We start from the raw sequence: 20,070 nt of genomic DNA, 5'->3' as shown, positions 1-20,070 counted from the left end.
AATCAGCTCATCTCAAAAAATGTGTAGAGATGATTAGCAAGCCTGCCTCTCGGCCTCAATGCAGTTTTCTCATCGAGCAACTCTTATCTATAGACTGCTTGTTCCCTCCAGGAATTGTGTAGTTTCTCCCACGAGTGACTGAGCAACCAATTGCCAATTTGCTTTGGGAATTGTGTAGTTTTGGCTACCAGTGGCCCAGCATCCAAGTGTCAGTTTGCTCTGATATTTGTGTAGTTTTCGCTGCCATTCTCCCTGGAAATTCCCTAAAAAAAATGTGCAATCCCTTCGTGCTAACCCTTTATGTATCTCGGCTCGTTCCACTAGAAAATTGTGCAAATCTAGTTGTCTAACCCCTACTAAATGCTCATTTCAGAAAATGCGAAAAGCATGCATGCCTTGCCCTCATGCAGCCTAGACTGCCCCTCCCAAAATTTGTCCAATTTTGCCTCCCAGCCAAGCCAGACCTAGCAGATAGTCTCTGTCGACTGAGATTGTCTGTTTCCATCTCTTAGTCACTCTTGTGTAGTTTTCATCGTCCCGCATCACAAACCACATCATCCGGAGAGCCATCATCCTGCATCACAACCCTACTACCTCTCCCGGTCACCTGCATCTGAATGATCAGGTGTCATGGTAGACTAGAAGGTTTTGGGTTTAATGTCATCTCATCATGAGTGACTATAGGTACAGTAACACCAACAAACATGTCAAGATGATGAACATGATGAACGAAGGGAGCACATGTAGATGGACAGGTTCACCAACGAACAAACGAACGAAGCATGTGAAGTGGATGAATGTGACGAACATGCACCTTCGTGAACAAGTGATCCTATCAGGCCTTTCAGCATGAAAGCAATGAACAACATGCTAAAGCTTCATAAAGTGAACCAAGGACCATCGAAGACTCCGTGCACTTCGCCATGTGGAGGTGAATCTATGATACACCATGAAGACATCCATCACTCAACAACATTGTAGCTTAACATGCACTCCAACAACAACACACATGTAACACCATTGTCATGTCAAGTCATGTCGAGTCAAGTCATGAGTCATGTTTCCCACATATCCATTGTTGGCTTGTTGTTAATCAATGTGATGTAATGTGGAAGTCCAAGAAACACACTTGTTGAACATAGGGTCATGTAAGTAGCAAATTCATGGAATTCGAATGGTCATGAGTGTAGTCGAACAACCACAAGGATCAGTTTCACCCTTGGCTATAAATACCCCCCTCATTTGTACATGAAGGGACTTTTTCACCTCATCTCCTCGCACATAGCCAAGAGAGTCTGTGATCGTTTCTTTGAGTAAGTAGTGGCTCCAACGCCTTGCTAACGGGGTTAATGATGTATGGTGTAACGATACGTCTTGGAACTTTGACTTAATTCAGAAGTGTGTGAACGGGCCAGCATGTTTTCACACATTTATTGTATTTGTTGTAAGACTGATCTTTAACACTTGTAATGCATGTCTCTTTAGCTTGTGTTCTACATCTCAGCTGATTCATTTGTTGTAATACATAATCTATTAATGGAAATGTGTTTTATATGCTGTTGATGCTGTCCCATCCATGTCAACTACTCTGTCGGACGTCAAACATACCTTTCTCATGAACCTTGCTGTAACAACCATTATACTTGTTTGAACTGATCCGTGAGTGATATACGTGTTATCTTACCTAGTGTGTTGTGACTTCCACATCCGAGTGGAATGCTCTGCTAGAAGCTGTGTATGTCCTTTATGTTGTGTGTTGCTAGCTAAGTTGGGACTGATCCCCTTTAACATGGAACTCACCTTCACCTTATTCCCCTCCTAGTGAAATAACCATTGACACAAGTATGCTTACACTCACCAGTCATGTGAACCTCACTTCTCGAAGACAAAGCGAACCACTCTCCTTTGCTAATAGGAAAGAGTTGGGGAAAATCTTTAAGATAGTGGCAATCAGGCAATCATACCAAACAAAAATCTGACACCAAACAGTGTGAGGTCTAGTTGGGACATCATATTGGGGTGATCCCCTAAATGTTGGTGGGTCCAGCACTGTCAACACCGCCTTAGATTTTCCTTCTTGAATTTTAGTCACATCTTCTATTGTCTTTCATTTTTAGGTTTCTCCATTATTTTCTTCATTTTCCACTACCTCCACGGCCTTGGAATTTCATTTGTCTATCAAATTACTAATTAACTATTCATGGTCTACACTAGCCCTTAATAAACATTCATGTCCAGCACACACATTTACTATTTGAATTTGCAAGTCTTTTATCATTTTTATCAGTTGTTTTGTAGGGACTTGGGCATATTGGCCTCGTCGTACATAAGTTTCCTTTTTGTAATGTTGAGTGTCATCCCAAGGCTCAACCATGATGTTGTCTTTATCCACGCTTCTATTATATTTTCAATATAAAATCAAAGTGTACTATTAGATGGAATTCATGGTTGGTAGAAGGTCTCAAATTTTGAATCCAGATGTGATACCACTTGTAACATCCCTCTTATAGTCTTTTCATTTATTAAAAATAATGAGTAGGAGTTATATTTATTTTTTAACTTAACAATATTGTGTGTACATGATTGTTTTACAATGGAATGATATATATTTATATGTTTTCCAAAAAGAAACAATGGATTCATAGTAATTTTTATTTTATTTACCTTTTTAAAATAACACCAGGGTTTAATTTATTCCTTAGGAATTTTCCATCAGAGTTACTGTCTGGATCCAATTTATCACATTCCTATATCAGACCATTAGGTAAGGGATATTTATTCTTCATTGTTAATTTATTCATTGAGTGATAAACAATGCACAACCTAAACATCCCATCATTTTTCTTGACAAAAAGTGTCTGTGCACCCCATGGTGACACACCAGGCCTCATATAACCTTCACTTAATAATGCTTGCAGATAGATTTTCAGTTTAGTGATTTTAGGTATAGTCATTCGATAAGGAGCCTTGGATACATGTGATGCTATCGATATCAATTCTATAGATAAATATATTTCCCTCTCCAGCAGTAACCTAGGAATCTCTTTCAGAAATGCATGCTCATAATTTCATAACACCTCGAATTCTTCCAAATACTTTACTGACTTGTTTTGAGAATGATCGTATACTTTAATAGGAAAGAGTTGACACCCTTTTATTGTAGATTTATTCAATTGCAAAGCTGATATTTGACATACTGCAATAAGTCTAGGTATACCTCTTATAATTTGGTTTTCCCCAATATCTATGGTAAATGCTAATTTTTTCTCAAGGGAGTTAATGATTTCTCTATGGTTTTCCATATATTCCATGCCTATTAAAACATCATAAGGTCCAAACGCCAATATATTCAAATTTAATATATTATGCTTCCCATTCAACTCAACTAGGAAAGAACTTACCAAACTAGTGACTCTTCTCCTTGCACCCATACCCAACTGAAAGAGTGAGGGGTTTTTATATTTTTTAGCTACTAATTTATTTTTTTCTATGACCTTTAGGCTAACATAACTTATGCTAGCATGCGGATCAATTACCATCGAAATAGATTGGTTAAACATAATACCTTCTATCTCTACCATGGTGGATTAGTGCTATGCCTAACACTCTTCCAAGGGTGCAATAATGTGTGGAATGTTCCTCGCTACATCATTGAAAGTGGAGGCCACTTCAATGTTCTGAATTTTCTGCTCCAAACTCATGTTGTAGGGGAAATTTCGTAAAAGGTGGGGTTCACTGCAACCCCATTACTTCAAGGGCTCTCTATCCTTCCCCTTAAGTCCCTCATTAGATTTAGTTTGTTTGGACCCAATATGGGTTTGCATTTGAGATTTCTAAGGATGGTTGTTTTTCTTGTTAAAAGTATGATTTTGATTCCCTCTACCAAACTCCTTAAACTATCCACCTTCTCCTCCCTTACCATTTTGTGTAACTTCATCTTTAATTTTGTTAGGTCAATATTTCGAGTTCTCAATTTTCTGCTTAGCTTGCTAGTAACAAATTCTTTCCTTCGAAATAACCTTATCCATATTCACGGGGTTATCATATTCACTTTCCTCTTTGAATGAGATTGGAAGCAAGGTTATAAATTTCTTATTTTTACCATTTTATTCCTTAATTTAGGGTACATAACTTAACAAGTGTGTGAACTTAATTATCACCTCATCCATAGACATCTGTCCTATTTTTAAATCATGAAATTCCTTTACCTTATCATCAAAATACCACTTTGTAGGTACTTCTCCTTGAATAACCATTGGAATTCCTACCATTTAACCTCTTCCCACCACATGGAAGCTTTCCCTTGCAATTATACGTTGCTAATTTGGCCTTTATTTCAAAGGAATAATCGTAAACAAGAAACTAATGGTTAATGTTGAGAAACCAAGCTTCTGCAACTTCTTCAGATTCCCCATAATATGTTGGGAGTCTGTCTAAATTTCCAGTGTAGCTCCACCTTGGGTTTCTTTCTATATTTAGATTTAATTTTGGATGAGATATGTTCCTCCCCCTCAGATGAAATATGAGGCTCGACCATGATGTTTTGTCTTGATCCTATTTTCTTTATATGTTCTGTATAAAATCAAAATGTACTATTAGATGGAATTCATAGTTGGCACAAGGTCTCAAATTTTGAATCAAGATGTGATACTTGTAACATCTCTTTTATATTATTATTATTTGTTAAAACTAAAGAGTAAGAGCTATGATTTTTTTTTAACTTAACAGTGTTATGCTTACATAAATGTTTTACAATGGCATGATATATATTTATATGTTTTGCTAAAAAGAACACTGGATTGATAGTAATTTTGATTTTTATCCACCTTTTTAAAGAACACCATGATTTAATTTATTCCTCATAATTTTTCCATGAGTGTTCCTTTGTGGATCCAATTTATCACATTCCTATATTGGACATTTCATAAAAATATATATATATATATATCCGAAAGGCATAGAATCCGCTCTCTCTCTCTTTAATATTTTAAAAGGAAGTATTTGTCTTACAGACCCTTTAGAGCATGTATATTAAAAGGGACTATTTTTCTAAATATTGAGCGTGATGGATATGTCTCGAGTTTATAAAGGTCCTAGATTTTTGACTGACTATAATAACATTACGAATACAACCCATGGTGCATTGCAATACCTATATTGCTAATTTTATATTTGTCTCTACTTATCACAAGTTCCATCCACATGCTATACTTTCAGGCGTATATATAAAATTGGTATATAAAATTTCATGGCCTCTCTATTCATAATGTTTTCTTTTAAATATAGATGATCGCTGAAATATTAGTTAATGAGTTCGAACAACGTGGAGACCTTCTCTGACAGGGAAATACATCGGTCCTTGCCCACATGATTATCATGTGATTGGGTTTATAATCTGCTACCACCTATCTTGTAATGGGTGTTAATCTTGGTAGTCCAAATGTCCTAGACCTAATATCGATGGTGGGACTAAACTAGAGTTAGTTTTGGTGTAACTACACATGGCCTCTCCATCGTCCAGTCTCATTTGCACACTGGAGAATCTGAGACAGATCTCTACAACTTAGAAATCTTTTTTTTTTCATAGTTATAAGGTTCCCCTCTACATTTGAAAGTCAATATTATGATTAATGAAGGTTCCGGGCTCCATCAATATTTTTAACTATTGTGGATGTGGCTACACAAATATTAATTATATTTAGTTCATTTTTCAGCTTACATGTGCACGTTGTGAAGTGTTTGTCGACAATATTTTACTATTTGTGTTCCTATCTTGCAATATTCCTTATACATATGCAGGGCTACCCTTTTTGTTCTAGACGTAATTCTCTTTAGTTGTTTTTTCTCCAGTGGGCTTAACAACAAGGGTCCCCGGGTGCATCACTTTACTTCCTCAAATGGATAACAAGAGGTGATTGTGATTATGCAAATAGGTATATGATTTTTTTTTAACAAACCCTAAGCTTGTCCCTAAGATCCCTAAAAAAAGGGTTTGATAGCTTATATTATCTAACCATAGTTGTTTTTTGGCGTCAGGAATAGCCTTACGATGCCCTAAAGGTTTTCATGAAAGGTAAATTGTTCTTCGTTGAAATACTTCTATTTATTATTTTGCGTTAAAGCTTTCCTCCCTTTGTACCGAACCCATTTCTTTTTATTTTAGATAAACCAAACTCCTTTGCCCTTCGCAACTACATCCTTTTAATGGCCAAAATCATTGGCATGACCATCTCTTTCATGATTTTGTTGTGGTTCTTCCTTACAATTTGTAGCCCTTCAAAGTTCTTATATGGTTTTCTGTTATCTTCGTGGAAAATTTTTTCATGGTGGTCAAAACCCTATCCCTGTTCTTTTACTATTTAGGGTTTTTATAGAAATGAGAAGAAAAACTATTTATCAAAAACTCTTTATTCATCCTTAATTATTTGGGAAAATTACAGATGTATAGATTTTGTGTTTCCATCTTTAATTTTTCATGTATATGTCGGTTTTGGCACATTGTCACGATCTCACTATCTTAAAACATAATTAATAAAAAAAAAAATTTATAAGGTGGGTTCACCTATGACCACACCCCCCTGACTATATATTTACCTTTATGTAAATCCCCGCCAGACCTCCACACAACACCTACAGGTGTACCTTAATTAATACTATACCCATCGAATATGGATTTCCACTCTCTGCAAGGTTTTGATATCATATAAGTTTATGTGTTGGCCATGAGCTGTCATACCACTGTGATATAAATGTTAAGTGCCAAATGGAAGTACGAAGGAACCAGCTCACCCTTTTCCGTGGCCAGATGGCTCAACTTCACGTGCTGTCACGTGACTCGTGGAGGGTTGACCTGCTCTGGGGTTCGCGCCAAGCCTCCCGCCTAAATCAACGATGGTGATCACTCACTATCATCGGACGGCTCAGCTTCGCTTAGGGTTTGACAATAGTTAAATTCGAAACAATGTTTTAGTTATAATAATGAGGGTTTTCCTTTTCCTTTATTAATTGAAATAGTATGTCTTTCCTTTCATTTCAAGTACGCTATTCAGCCTTAAACACATGGTCGTGTTTATAAGATCAAGCTAGTCACCGAAACAACTTTTTTCAGGGTTTCTTTGCTTCTAGAATATTGTGGGGACTCTAAAGTACCAAAATTTTACCTTTTTTATCTCTCGCCTAAATGTTTTCTTGAGGCAATTTCGTATAGTTTCTTTCTTCCGTTATAATTACTAAATTGTTCGATTCAAGACTTCTACCACAAAGAGAAATATAGTCATAGTATATGTATATCTCGTAAATATAGTTCATAGTCTCTCTCTGTCTACAATTTAAATATTCTCGTTAGGTTTATATATATTTATATAGACCTATACATGTATATGTTATGCTTTTCTTTTACAGAGTTTTTAGACCAGAATTCTTGGCAGAACATATCATGGGATATGTCAGGTTCTTTCTGGGTCATATTTATCCTTGGAGCTCAGGATTGTTATCTTAAAGCAACTAACATAACTAGCAACCTAAAACCATATATATATATATATTCTATATACATTCTATATATCTATAAATAAATATTTATTAAAACACAGTTTTTTTTTTTTTTTTCATTACCGTGAGGAGATCAGATCACACTAACAAAGTTAGTTAAGTTGAATTCATATTTCTTATACATTTCACACCTACTCACATTTTCTATTCTTTTCAACTAAAATTCATTTTAGATCTTCCGAGTATACAGTTGACTAGGTCTATCCAATGAGAACTTCTAACATAATGCTTGAGTTACCTTATAAGTGTCATGTTGTAGTTACAAACAAATATACAATCTTCTAACACACATAGCACACATAAACCTATAAGTTACAAATTTACAACCTTATATCCAATATCCAAACATAGATGTAAATTTTTGTAACTATTTACCGAGGAAGATCTATTTTTTTCCTTTTCCTTTCCAAATCAACCATTTAATAGTAATTAGAAACTGCAAAATACTTATTTAAATGCTTTGTGGGAATGTATGAAAGGATCTCAAGATTCTCCCAACCATAAGCTATATTTTACAGCTAGCCTCCCCCCTGCTCTACTCCTCTCTATCACAAAAACTGCTAAGGAACCTTTCAAAGTTTTTTTCTCATAAACCCTTAAATCTGTTTCCTTCTCTTTATCATGGGTTCAAATCAATCTGCTTAGGAAACAACTATAATTCTCTCCCACAATGTTCCTAAATAAATTCCACTTCATATCATTTATCTCCTGTCATGGTTTTCTTCTTATGTATGGCTTCGCCAAATTTTGTTGAATAATGGCCAAAGAAGAATTTGTTTTCCTTATTTTGTTATTTCCCTCTTTTTAGAAAGAAGCAATTCAAACTGTTTTCCTCATAGTTAGAAATCAAGTTCCCTGTTACACTCCTTAACATATTACCAAAAATGTTACAAATAAAAATAATTTGTTTCTTATTAATAAAAGTAAATATTTACATCATATAATCATCATCTCTAGTGTTTTTACCTTTTCCATCCAAAATTAAATAAAAAAGTCATAAATGATTATCCAAAAATATTACAGAAGTACATCAAAATCCTCAAATCAAATCAACGATGGGAGTACACATCAAAATCATTCATAAAATATTGCGAAACCAGTGGAATTTTTCAATAATATACAGTTCCACATACTCCTGGACAAAATAGAGTAGCTCAGAGAAAGAAATAAACTTTTTTGGAATATGGATAAAGCTGGATGAAAAGTAGAAATATTACTAACAAGTACTAGGCTGAAGCGGTTAGTATTGCTATTTATTTTAAAATTAGAAGTCCAACTAAAAGTCGAGTCCTCAAAACTCCTTTTCAACTTTTTTATGACTATAAACCACTATCAATTCATTTAAAAATATTTCGGAAAAATGATTTTCCCATTTTCCTAAAGAATATAGAAGAAAGATTGATGCAAAACAAAAATGGTGAATTCTTATGGGTTACTGGTTTGATCGAGAAACATATAATATGTTTGATCCTAACACACATAAAGTTTTTGTAATGAGAAGTACCGTTATTTCATGACCATGCAAATTAAGGTCGTAAGGTGGATAGTTACGATGCATGGAATATTCATTAGGATTATAATGATAGTATCAACGAAGTATCATATAATAAAGAAGAAAAGGAACGTGACGAAGATCAAGTGACACGGACACTCCAAGAAACCAAGTAACACTAAGAGGAATATATTCACCACAGAGTGGAAGAAGAGCTGACCACACAACTTCACTCTATAAGGTGGATAGTTACGATGCATGGAATATTCATTAGGATTATAATGATAGTATCAACGAAGTATCATATAATAAAGAAGAAAAGGAACGTGATGAAGATCAAGTGACACGGACACTCCAAGAAACCAAGTAACACTAAGAGGAATATATTCACCATAGAGTGGAAGAAGAGCTGACAACACAACTACCTAAGGTATAAGTATTAGGCAATGATGACTCAAGTAATAAATTTTCTAAAACTTTTGAATTTTGAATATGCTAAAAGGCTTACATAATGGAATGTTCTAAAACTTTTGAATTTTGAATATGCTAAAAAGCTTACCTAATGGAGCGATAGGATGAAAAAAGAGTATGATTCCATGATGAAGAATGAAACATGAGAATTTACAAAATTGCTTGGAAATAAAGTTCCCATAGGATCCTAATGGTCGTTGAAATCCAAAGTTAATGTTGATGGTAATCTAAATAAATATAAATCTAGATTGGTTATTCATAGAAAAAGAACTGATTATGAAGGTGTTATATTTAACCTAAACACTGTTGAATTAGTTATTGTTTTAGCTAAAAAAATATAATTGTGAACTATATTAGTTGGATGTTAAGTTTGTTTTCTTAAATTGCGAATTAAATGAAGAAATTTATCATGTTCAACCTAAAGGATGTGTAAAGAAGGGTCCAAGCTTTTTTTTTTCAAGATAAAGAAATATTTATATGGACTAAAACTAACATTAAGATATTCATATGTAAATATTGTCAATTTCTTCTCTCAATTTTTTTTCTCAAACTTATGTCTTCTATGAGCACATCAATTTTGATCTGGTATTTTGAGATCCATCACATAAGTTAGATCTAAAGGATAATATTGCCTTGATTTCCTTGTATGTTAATGATGTTATTGTAACAAGAAATGCATCTAAGTTTATTAAAGAAGTTAAAATACAATTGTCTCAAGTATTTGAGGTGAAGGACATTGGTGAGTTGCATTATTGTGTAGGTCTTGAAATATGCAGACATTTTAATAAAAGAATGGTCACAAAATGTAAGTACAAAAATGGAGACACTTAAGCGGTTTAATATGACTGAATGTAAGGTAGTGTTTATTCCTTTAGAATAGAATGCTAAACTATACAGTGACAATTAGACAAAAGAGTTGGATGGTACTTTGTATAATTAGTTTGTGGGATGTTTAAACTAGCTCAGTACAAACATACCAGATATACCATATTTAGCCAACATCTTTAGTCAATTCATGGTCAAGCCTCATGAAATACACTAGAAAACAACAAAGAGAGTCCTTTGATATTTAAAAATTGTTGCTAATTTTGGTAATAAATATACTAATAAGTTTGATGCTAATTTTGGTAATAAATATACTAATAAGTTTGATCAATTATTATGAGTTGGTATGTTATTCTAATTCAGTTTGGGTTGGAAAATTTTTATGAAAAAAGTCAACCATGAGATATGAATTTAGCTTTGGATCTAGAATTGTATCATAAAGGAGCAAGAAACAACTGTTTTTTTTTTCTCATCAACTAAAGCTAATCACAAATCCTTATGCATTGCTACTTCTGAGGTAGATTTGTTGAGGCATGTTCTTGAATATATGGGAGAAAAACAAAAATGCTAATTCTTATCAAATGTGATAATAAAAACTCTCAAATTAGCTAAAGATCCTATCTATCATGCTAGATCAAAGTATACTAATACCCAACATAGTTTATTAAGGGAAAAAAATACAATCAATGGAGATTGATATAACCTATTGTAATATAGATGAAAATGTGGATAACAGTTTTACAAGGCGTCTTGGAAAAAAAAATTGAAATATGTAAAAATCAGTTAGGTTTTCTAAATAACTCATTTCTCCATTAACTAGGAGTGTTAGAGAAATAATGGAAAAATTTATTATTGGACTTTGTTAAAGTGTCATTAGAGGATTGTGGTTCTAAACAGTTTCAGACCCTCTCTTTCAGGAGTTTGATCAAATTGTTAAAACATAATGTACTCCTATAAATACGTGTTTGCTAATCAAATATATGAGAGTGTGTGAGTAGCATGAAAACAACATCTCACTTATGACCCCGGTCTCATTGCTTCTGAGTGTGTTTTATTTATTATTTTTGTCGCTATCTCGAAATACATGAATAGATGCATTCAAGATTCATGAAATGTATAGAGCTTTTAATATTTACAAGAAAATAAAGCTACGCTATGTAAACTAGAATTATTTGACAATCATAATTAATACTTTAGAATTTGCTTCGATGCATTGGAAACAATAAGAAGAAATGTGGCATCATTTTATTTTAGTCTTATTCAGCATCAACATAGTGTTTCATTGGGTTTAGGTAGTGATGTAAAGAAAATAATGACATGTGTTATAAGGTAATTTTTGTTTGCTGATAAAAGTAATGTAAACAAGTATGTCTTCACTGCAACATGGCGATCCAAGAGAGTGGGTGCGATTCAAAAGGAATGTCATAGCAGGTTCAAACGTAAAATGACTGAGAGCGTACATTATCATAGTCAACCATTCTAAATTTAGGATACTTCAAGTTAATAAGATTATTGTGGAAATCCAGGAAAAATTAGTAAATATGTGAGTGGGGTAATGTGGAAAAAATAATTTTATAATTTTTTTAAAATGGTTTTTTACTTTAAATATATTAATAATAAAATTAATCAGAGCAATAATTCGAATTTAATTTGAGAGGGGAGGATCTCAATCATTCTTTCCATCCACATAAAATAAACCTAATTGAACACTAAACCATTTTTTTTAGTCAAATTCATGTGAGAGTTGAAAAAAAATGGTTATTAAAAACCACAAACATGTAGTTATGTTATAATTGAGGATAATAGTAATTAAAAATTTTATTTATAAAATTAAATTTATAATAATAAAAAAATAATAATTTTTCTTCTAATCACCTAAAATAAATCTAATTGACCGTCATAACAATAAACTAAATTAACTTTTCTTATTTTTAATAAAATTCATATATGAGAGGTGAAAAAAAGTTATAAAATAGTAATTGAACTAAATTAACTTTTCTTATTTTTAATAAAATTCATATATGAGAGGTGAAGAAAAGTTATAAAATAGTAATTGAAAATTTGAAGTGTAAAATTAAATTTACAATTAAATGATAATAATAATATGTTCCATTGGTGTATGAGACTTTTTATTTTTTCAAGGGAAATCCATATCAATAGCAATTTGACTTCTAAAGTGTATATACTCTACCTCAAACCAATAAATTGACTTCTAAAGTGTATATACTCTACCTCAAACCAATAAGATTTTTAATGCAAATTTGCAAATTTATTACAAAGCAAATTTGCAAATTTATTACAAAGCAGGAAAAATTATATTCTAGAGAGATGCTTTTTTTTTTTAATTATAGTTTTAAATTTAAAATAGCCGAAGAAATATTTTAATCACAAAAGAGGAAGTCGATTTTGGCGGGAGCCACTTGCAAGATCCAAGCCCTCCTAAATTGAGAGTTTTTCAAAGCAATCCTCGGTCGGATTGTGTGATTTATTATGTTTACCGTCAATGTGCGTTACCAGAAACAGTCTTCTAATCACGGTCAATGACATTTAAAATTGAAAATTACATCAGGTACAACCATTTAGAAATGAAAGATTCAATCAAATTGCAAATAAATGGAGTAGGCTAACAGGTCGATGAAACACCCTTCGTGTTTCATGTCCACTTGCCACCGGCGAGCCGTATTCGATAACCCCCTCTGCGATATGGATCATCTCGATCCGTTCCATCTCCAAACGAAAACTTACAAACTTCTAAGTCTCTAACTTCGTTGTCTCCCTCTTTGTCCATGTCATTGTTGCCATTACTATACACGGATTTCTGTTTGCAGGCTGGTCAGCCACTATACGATGAATCACCACACATGCTAAAACGAATTAATGGTGAACCTACCTTAGTTCTGAATTCCATTAACTCCTTGATAATTTTAAAGCGCTTGCACCCTCGGATGGAGAAAATTGAGATCCAACAGTGTTTTCATTGATCCTATTGCAAAAATCTCTCCAATTTTCAGCGACAACTCGCTGGTTAACTATTACAGTAACTTGTTGTTTGACCGTTGCGGCAACTCAGTGGTTGACTGTTCGAGCTTATCATTGGCTTACCATTGTGGCAACACGCTGGTTCAACTTTGGAAAAACCTGTTGGTTTACAGTTGTGGCAACTTGCTCAGTCACTCTTGCAGCGCGTTTCTAGCTTACCATTACAGCAACTTTTTGAGTCACAAAATAGTAAAGCAAATAAAATGGGAAACAATCATTGCCCTTATGGTGCAAGACCCTAAATAAAAGATCATATTTTCAAGAAATGATTTTGATTGGTATTAACTACATCAAAAACACATAGATATTGATCAAATTAAAAAAAATCCCTTCATATAGAATTGGAGACTTTATTAGAGGAGAGGAAATGAACCCAGATGCTCCATGCTCTTTCACCCAAGTACAAAATAAATGCCAAGGCTCAAGTCCTACCTTTTCCTTGCGCTATGAAGTGTATGTTTCTTAGAGATGCATTATTTAGATGTTGGTACTAATAATGCTCGATCATTTTTCATGGATTCATATGTATTGAATTTTCAAACATTTGTATGTAGTTATGCTTGTTGATGTGGCCCCGAGGATAGAAGAGGACAAAATGAAATGAATAGAAGATCCTCATTTGTGAGAAATAGGGGTTGCCAATGCCATTTCATTGTGAAAGTTATCATTCAAATCCCTGAGATAGCGGTAGTAACATATAACATGTGTGAGCATAGAGATAGCCAAGGATGGCCCTGTCATGGTGAAGATGACATTTCAGGCCATGCTAGGTAAGATGACATTTCAGGTCATGCTAGGTACCTGTATCAGCCAAAGTTATCAAGGGACATGGTTTCCTATGTAGAGAGTTGATTCTTCTTAGAAGTGTCGATTCACTCGGTGTTGGCTTTAGGTGCTTAGAACTAGGTTCAGAGTTAGTCTATGCTAACCAACAAAACCCTATATTACCGGCCCTTTCAGCAACGATCGACGTAGCACAAACCGCGGTCTCACCTGAGGCCATATTAGGGGATGCTGAAACCAGGTCTCTACATCTAAAGGGGCTATAGAGTGTGGCTATTGGGTTTCTTTTAGTTAGGGCTTAATTCGAACTTTGTGAACCATTAACCTTATTTTTACAGTCGTAGAGCATTTTCCTACATAACAGACTTACAAGCTACGCCTAACTAGTCTAACATGCATGATTCATCATATAAAGTAGTATTTGAACCTTTGTGATGCAATTGTAAAAGAAATATACAAAAGTCAACCCTAATTATGCAGAAATATAGAAACTACGTCAACATAGAAAAATACACAGATTCGTTCCAAATTCTTCTTTATTATCTCAAATCTTAATAGATACAATTTTTCTGATCGTGCACACGTAGCCGCAGACTTACTAAGTTCTCTGCACACATAGCTACATGAGCCAAAGTAGCAAAAGATTACAAATAGAACATATTCATTCCATTAAAATTTCATTGTTTATGACTTACTAAGTTGACTCTTTATATAGCTTTCTTCACTTAAATTACCATGGTTAGCAAACCATGGGTGGAGCTCAAAATAGTCAAATTTATCCCATCCCTTTACAAAATAAGGGGATTTTACCCACCCTAAAGACCCTTTGACTCCTAGACCTCTCATGAACTGCACTCCACTTCTCAAAATGTAGAGAAATTACATGGCATAGAAAAAACCTAGACCTAAGGACCCCTACCCAAGAGGCCCTCAACACAAAGATGTGACTCATCCTCGAGTCACTCAGAAGGTACATCATGAATCATTCGTGTGAGGTCATTGTATGAAAACTTCACTAGACGAAGTGTCGGTGTGCACTATGTTTTGGCCTATCAAACTTTCTCTATGAGCTTCTCTGTCGTGAGCCCTTATGTCGTTAGAGAGATTTTTCTCTATGTTTGCTTGATGCTCTTCAACTTTCTCTCCACTATTTGCTAGAGTTGAGTCATGTCATCTGCTCAAGGCTACAACGACATGGAGATTATATATGCCTTCCACTGCAACTGATCAATTTGTCCTTGCAGAAGTGTTCCCTCATAAAGGCAGGCAAACTATTATGTAGGTGCTAAGGTTTGCTTTGTTGCTTTGAACTCATCAAACTACAGTTGTTTGTCTCAGATTTCTACCTTGATCTTCTGCACATGTGGGTCCTCTTGTATTGATGCCCATATCTCCATTGTACCCTAAAAGATATGGCCATAGTCCTTGACTGCAGTGGCTATTTGTTCCTTGTGGTCTTTTATTGCAGCTTCGCACTACTCTTGAAATTAAAGTGGTGTGGTAGGTTGCAACCTCATCTGGAGTTCCATAATCTACATTTGCAACTCAAATATGATTCTTTCCACCTCTTCCTTTGATTTGTTAACCATTGTTGCAATATTTTGAAGCTTCTCTTCTAAGGTTTCCTCTATCTAGATTTGCAGCAATAGAAGCTCATTGCAAGCTTTAGTAATAGCCTCTTCGAGTTGTTGTCTATGCACAACTTCCTTGTCACGATCATGTGTTTCTTTATTCTTCTCGTCAAGCATTTGACAGTTGTTACTTTTCACTTATTTTATGACCAACATAGTGCGCTACTCCTGCACCTTGAGTTCACTTATAATTCCCTCATGTAATTCATGCAATGTCTAAAGCGAGAGCATTGCAAAATTGAGACTCGGATTCTTTAAGTTGTCTGCGTTCTCCCACTGTTCTGTATTCTCAAAATGTAGGGATCCATGTGGTAGGTGCACATCCAATAGCTCTATTGTGAGTATCATCTATGCACTAATTGAAGTTGAAGGTACCGTTCTCACTTGACTCACGTTCACATGAACCATGCTCGCGTGAACATCCATCTTCTTAAGGCCCTATTAAACCTCTATTAGCACTACTTTGTACTGGCCTATAATGTTTCCAAAAATATCCTCTGTCACAGCTCTAACAGTGTCCCCAATTTCATCAAAGTCCCCCTCAGTGAGGACCATTGCTATACTTTGGCTAATTTGTCTGACTTCTACTTCTTTTACGCACCTCCAACACTTTGCTTCTTCTACCTTTTCACTATAAATGGGGAATTGAAGTCGTCTTTGTCCAAAAAAGATTCTTCACCACCCAAACACCCTCTTCGGTGGCTTTTTCCTCCGGTTCAACGTCGCACTCTACAGTGTTCTTCTCAAGGTCAATTGTGACCTTCTGAGGCACCTTCTTTTTATCCTTCTTTGTGGTTAGATTTTCAATCTGTGCACCTTCAATGACTTTCTTTGTCTTACTTGTGCCTTCCTACTCTGCCTCTTCTTCAGTTGGAGTGAGGTAATTACTAGACCACTTGCTTTTATTAGTAGGATGTCTACCTCAGTAACTAAGTATGGTAGCTCATACCATACATCCTCCAAATCTTTCTTCGTGTGGATATATACATGGCGAAAATGTTATTTAATGCCGACAATGCTACGATATTCTTGAAACAAAACTAGTGATAACCACGGCTTCTGGCTGTTCACTGTGTGCAAATCCATCTCAAATAAGATCAAGAATAATTTGTTCTTTGTAACTGAGTTCAGTTCCTTAGATGCCCATAGCGAAGCATACCTCGCAACCTCGCACAAATCAGGGTCCACAATGGGCAATTTTGACTGTTTTGGAATTCTCCATGAGGTTATTGTGATTAAGAGAAATAACTATGTGTAGTGGAATTGCTTCCCTTCTTCTTACACTTCTGGACAGTCATCCAAAAATTCTTGACATAGATACCCTACCGAGTTAAACATGACCCACTTGCTACATTGTGCAACCAAAGATACAACTAGGGTTGGCACTTCAACCGCCCAACACTTTCTCATTATCTTACGAACCAAAATGTGCATGGAAAAATGCACAACTGAACCATTAATAGAGCTAATGGCTTATCCCCTAGATTACTTAACCAAACCAAAGTCGTTATTCATCTCATGAGCCAAATTTTTCTCCTAACACTTCCTGAATAATGCACCCAAAGTGTGGAACATAGAGCATATTCAACAACCTAGTGCGTTGAACTCATGTTGTCCATTTCATCATCTTAACCCTTATCACTCCAGCTTCTTCGTAGTAAACTAATTTTAGGTACTTGTTTGGCTTGAAGTGGGGATACTTGCTTTGATCATTCAGATCCTAGTCCTCCATGGTAGTTGTGACACCTATTCCAACAAATCTTCCTCAAATGGCACCTCCTCCAGTAACAAGGGTGTAAAGACATTAAATTTTATAGCATCTAAGTCCCTAGTCACCCTTGAGGTTGGCTTCCACAGTGCCATATAGGCTGGAAACCTGGATATCGGTTCCACCTCATCCGCACTGATACCCTCTATTCTGTTGGCCACTTCTTCCTCATCCAAATCTTGGGGCTCCATCGGTTTCTTCAAGTTATCCATTCTCTCATTAGTCCATTGTTCGGTGGAGATTTTCCTTAGTGATTGCCTAATTGCAGGCTTTTGTGGCTTCTTCTTCTTCTTGGATGGTGCTGCTGCAGTATTAGGCTTTATACTCGGTGACCTTGGTGCAGTGGCATGTGCTGGAAGTGTAGCAGTCATAATGGATCCTAGCCCTCGTTTATGAAAATTTTTCTCGATCTCATCCGAATTCCAACCAGACATGCAGCAGAATGCTCGACTCACACTTAGGCGAGAAATCATATTTCGAATTCTCAACAAGAAAAGTGTCTGAATGTGGAGAGGGGTTCCATATATATAACCTTTTTCAAATTCAAACTCTTTGACCTCATAAATGTGAATTTGGAGGTATAATTGCCTAGATATGATCTTTAAATGTGTTCCCCCCTCTCTTTTTAATGGTAGTTTCCCTTTCAAATCAATTGTAGCAACCGCAATAGCCATATTCTAGATGAGTTGCATCAAACCCTTTCTTGAAGTGCAGTTACTCCTTCTTTTTCGTGGCTTCCTCCATCTGCGCCATCCTCCTAAATACCATGCAACTATGCCTCTTCGAAAAAGTCCTTCTTTGGCGGAGTACTTTATAGTCCTGTGCGTCCTTCCAACTACCTATATCACTAACAGTTTCCTTCGTCCATATAGTCATTACGTAGTCCCAGGGACAAAATTGTCCCTGTAGAGGTTCATCCTACTCCCATTTACTTGTCGAGGAAAGAGTTCTCCATTCAACTTCACAAGATGCACTCTGCCACCATCTGAGATATCCATGATAATGTAAGGTCCTATGCAATGCATCCTGAACTTACCAGGAAGATTTGCGAACTTACTATCATACAACAAAACCATGTCTCAATTCTTAAAAGTTTTTTACTTAATATGTTGGTCATGACATGCCTTTTCCCTAGCTTTCTGCACTTGTTGGTGAAATCTTGCAATAAATTGATCTTCCTCAAGTGTGATTAATTGTTCCAACCTCTCCTCCATAATGTCGTTGTCCACCATGTCTCTGACTGTGAAAATTCTAAGGCTTGGTACTATGTATTCCATAGGCATTATGGCTTCATGTCCATAAACTAATCTAAAGAGAGTTTGTCCCGCGACTTCTTGCAGGTAGTCCTATATGCCCATAAAATTGTTGGTATGCACACATCCCAATCATTTCTGTTGATGTTTCATACCTTAGTCAGAGTGTTCTCTAAACTTTTCTTGAAAGCCTGAGCCATGCCATTCACCTGAGGATGATAAGTCATGCTCTTCAGGTGATGTACTTGAAACTGTTCTGTCAATGCTTCGATAGTGTTTTGTAAGAAGTACAATCCTCTCTCATCAAGATCTTTGGACACAAAAATTTTGATGAGATATATTCAAATATAAAGTGCGCAACGGTGTGTGCACTGCAATCCTTTACCGGTTGTGTTTCAACCCACCTAGTTAGGTAATCCATCACAATAATAATCTATTGCCCACCATTTTTCTTTCATGGAAGATTCAGCAGCCGAACAAAGTCAATCGCCCACTTATCAAAGGCCTTCAAGGTGACTTGTGGATGCAGTGACAACTCATACCTTCTTGATTGTCTTTCGTTCCACTGACAAACATTGCAAGCACCATAATATTCCTTGGAATCCTTGTGCACCGTGGGCCACCATAGTCTAGCTCTTATAATCTTTTGCAGAATGAATTTTCCTACATTGTGTCCTCCTCCAACACCACCATGTGCATTCGCAAACATAATGTGTTTTTTGTGTTGAGGGGAATACCTGCGCAGTATCTCGTCACGAACCATTTTATACAAATGTCCGACAATCAGAGAAAAATCTGCAGCTCTGCATACAAGTTCTTTCTTTTGTTGAGTTGTACACTCCTCAAGGGCTACTCCGGTAGATAAATAGTAAATGATATCAGTGAAATGATCATTATAAACCCTTACTACAAATATCTCTACATCGGGCAATCATTCTTCAATGTTTGTTGGTTCCTCACTGGTCTCAATTCTAGACAGATGATCTCGCCTACCATTCAATCATCCTTGCTTAACTATTACCTCAAAATCGTACTATTCGAATAACAATTTCGACTTGCAGATCTCCCCCTGCTTAGCATAGAATGGTCTGTGAACATCTTGAAGTGTGCAACTAATAAGCAATGCCTGAATTTTTGTAGCATGTATATCATAGCTAAGCCCTCACGTTCCGTTGTGGAATAATTTATTTATGCCTTAGATAACTTACGACTCGCAAATGCAATCTGGTGATCAATATACCCTTCTTCTAGCTACAC

The sequence above is a fragment of the Pinus tabuliformis genome, chromosome 1_2 (genome assembly GCF_031772625.1).
Source record: "Pinus tabuliformis cultivar Carrire ecotype Pingquan chromosome 1_2, CPIR1, whole genome shotgun sequence".
Lineage (NCBI taxonomy): Eukaryota > Viridiplantae > Streptophyta > Pinopsida > Pinales > Pinaceae > Pinus > Pinus tabuliformis.
The sequence above is the reverse complement of the archived record's forward strand: the minus strand, read 5'-3'. Positions refer to the sequence as shown.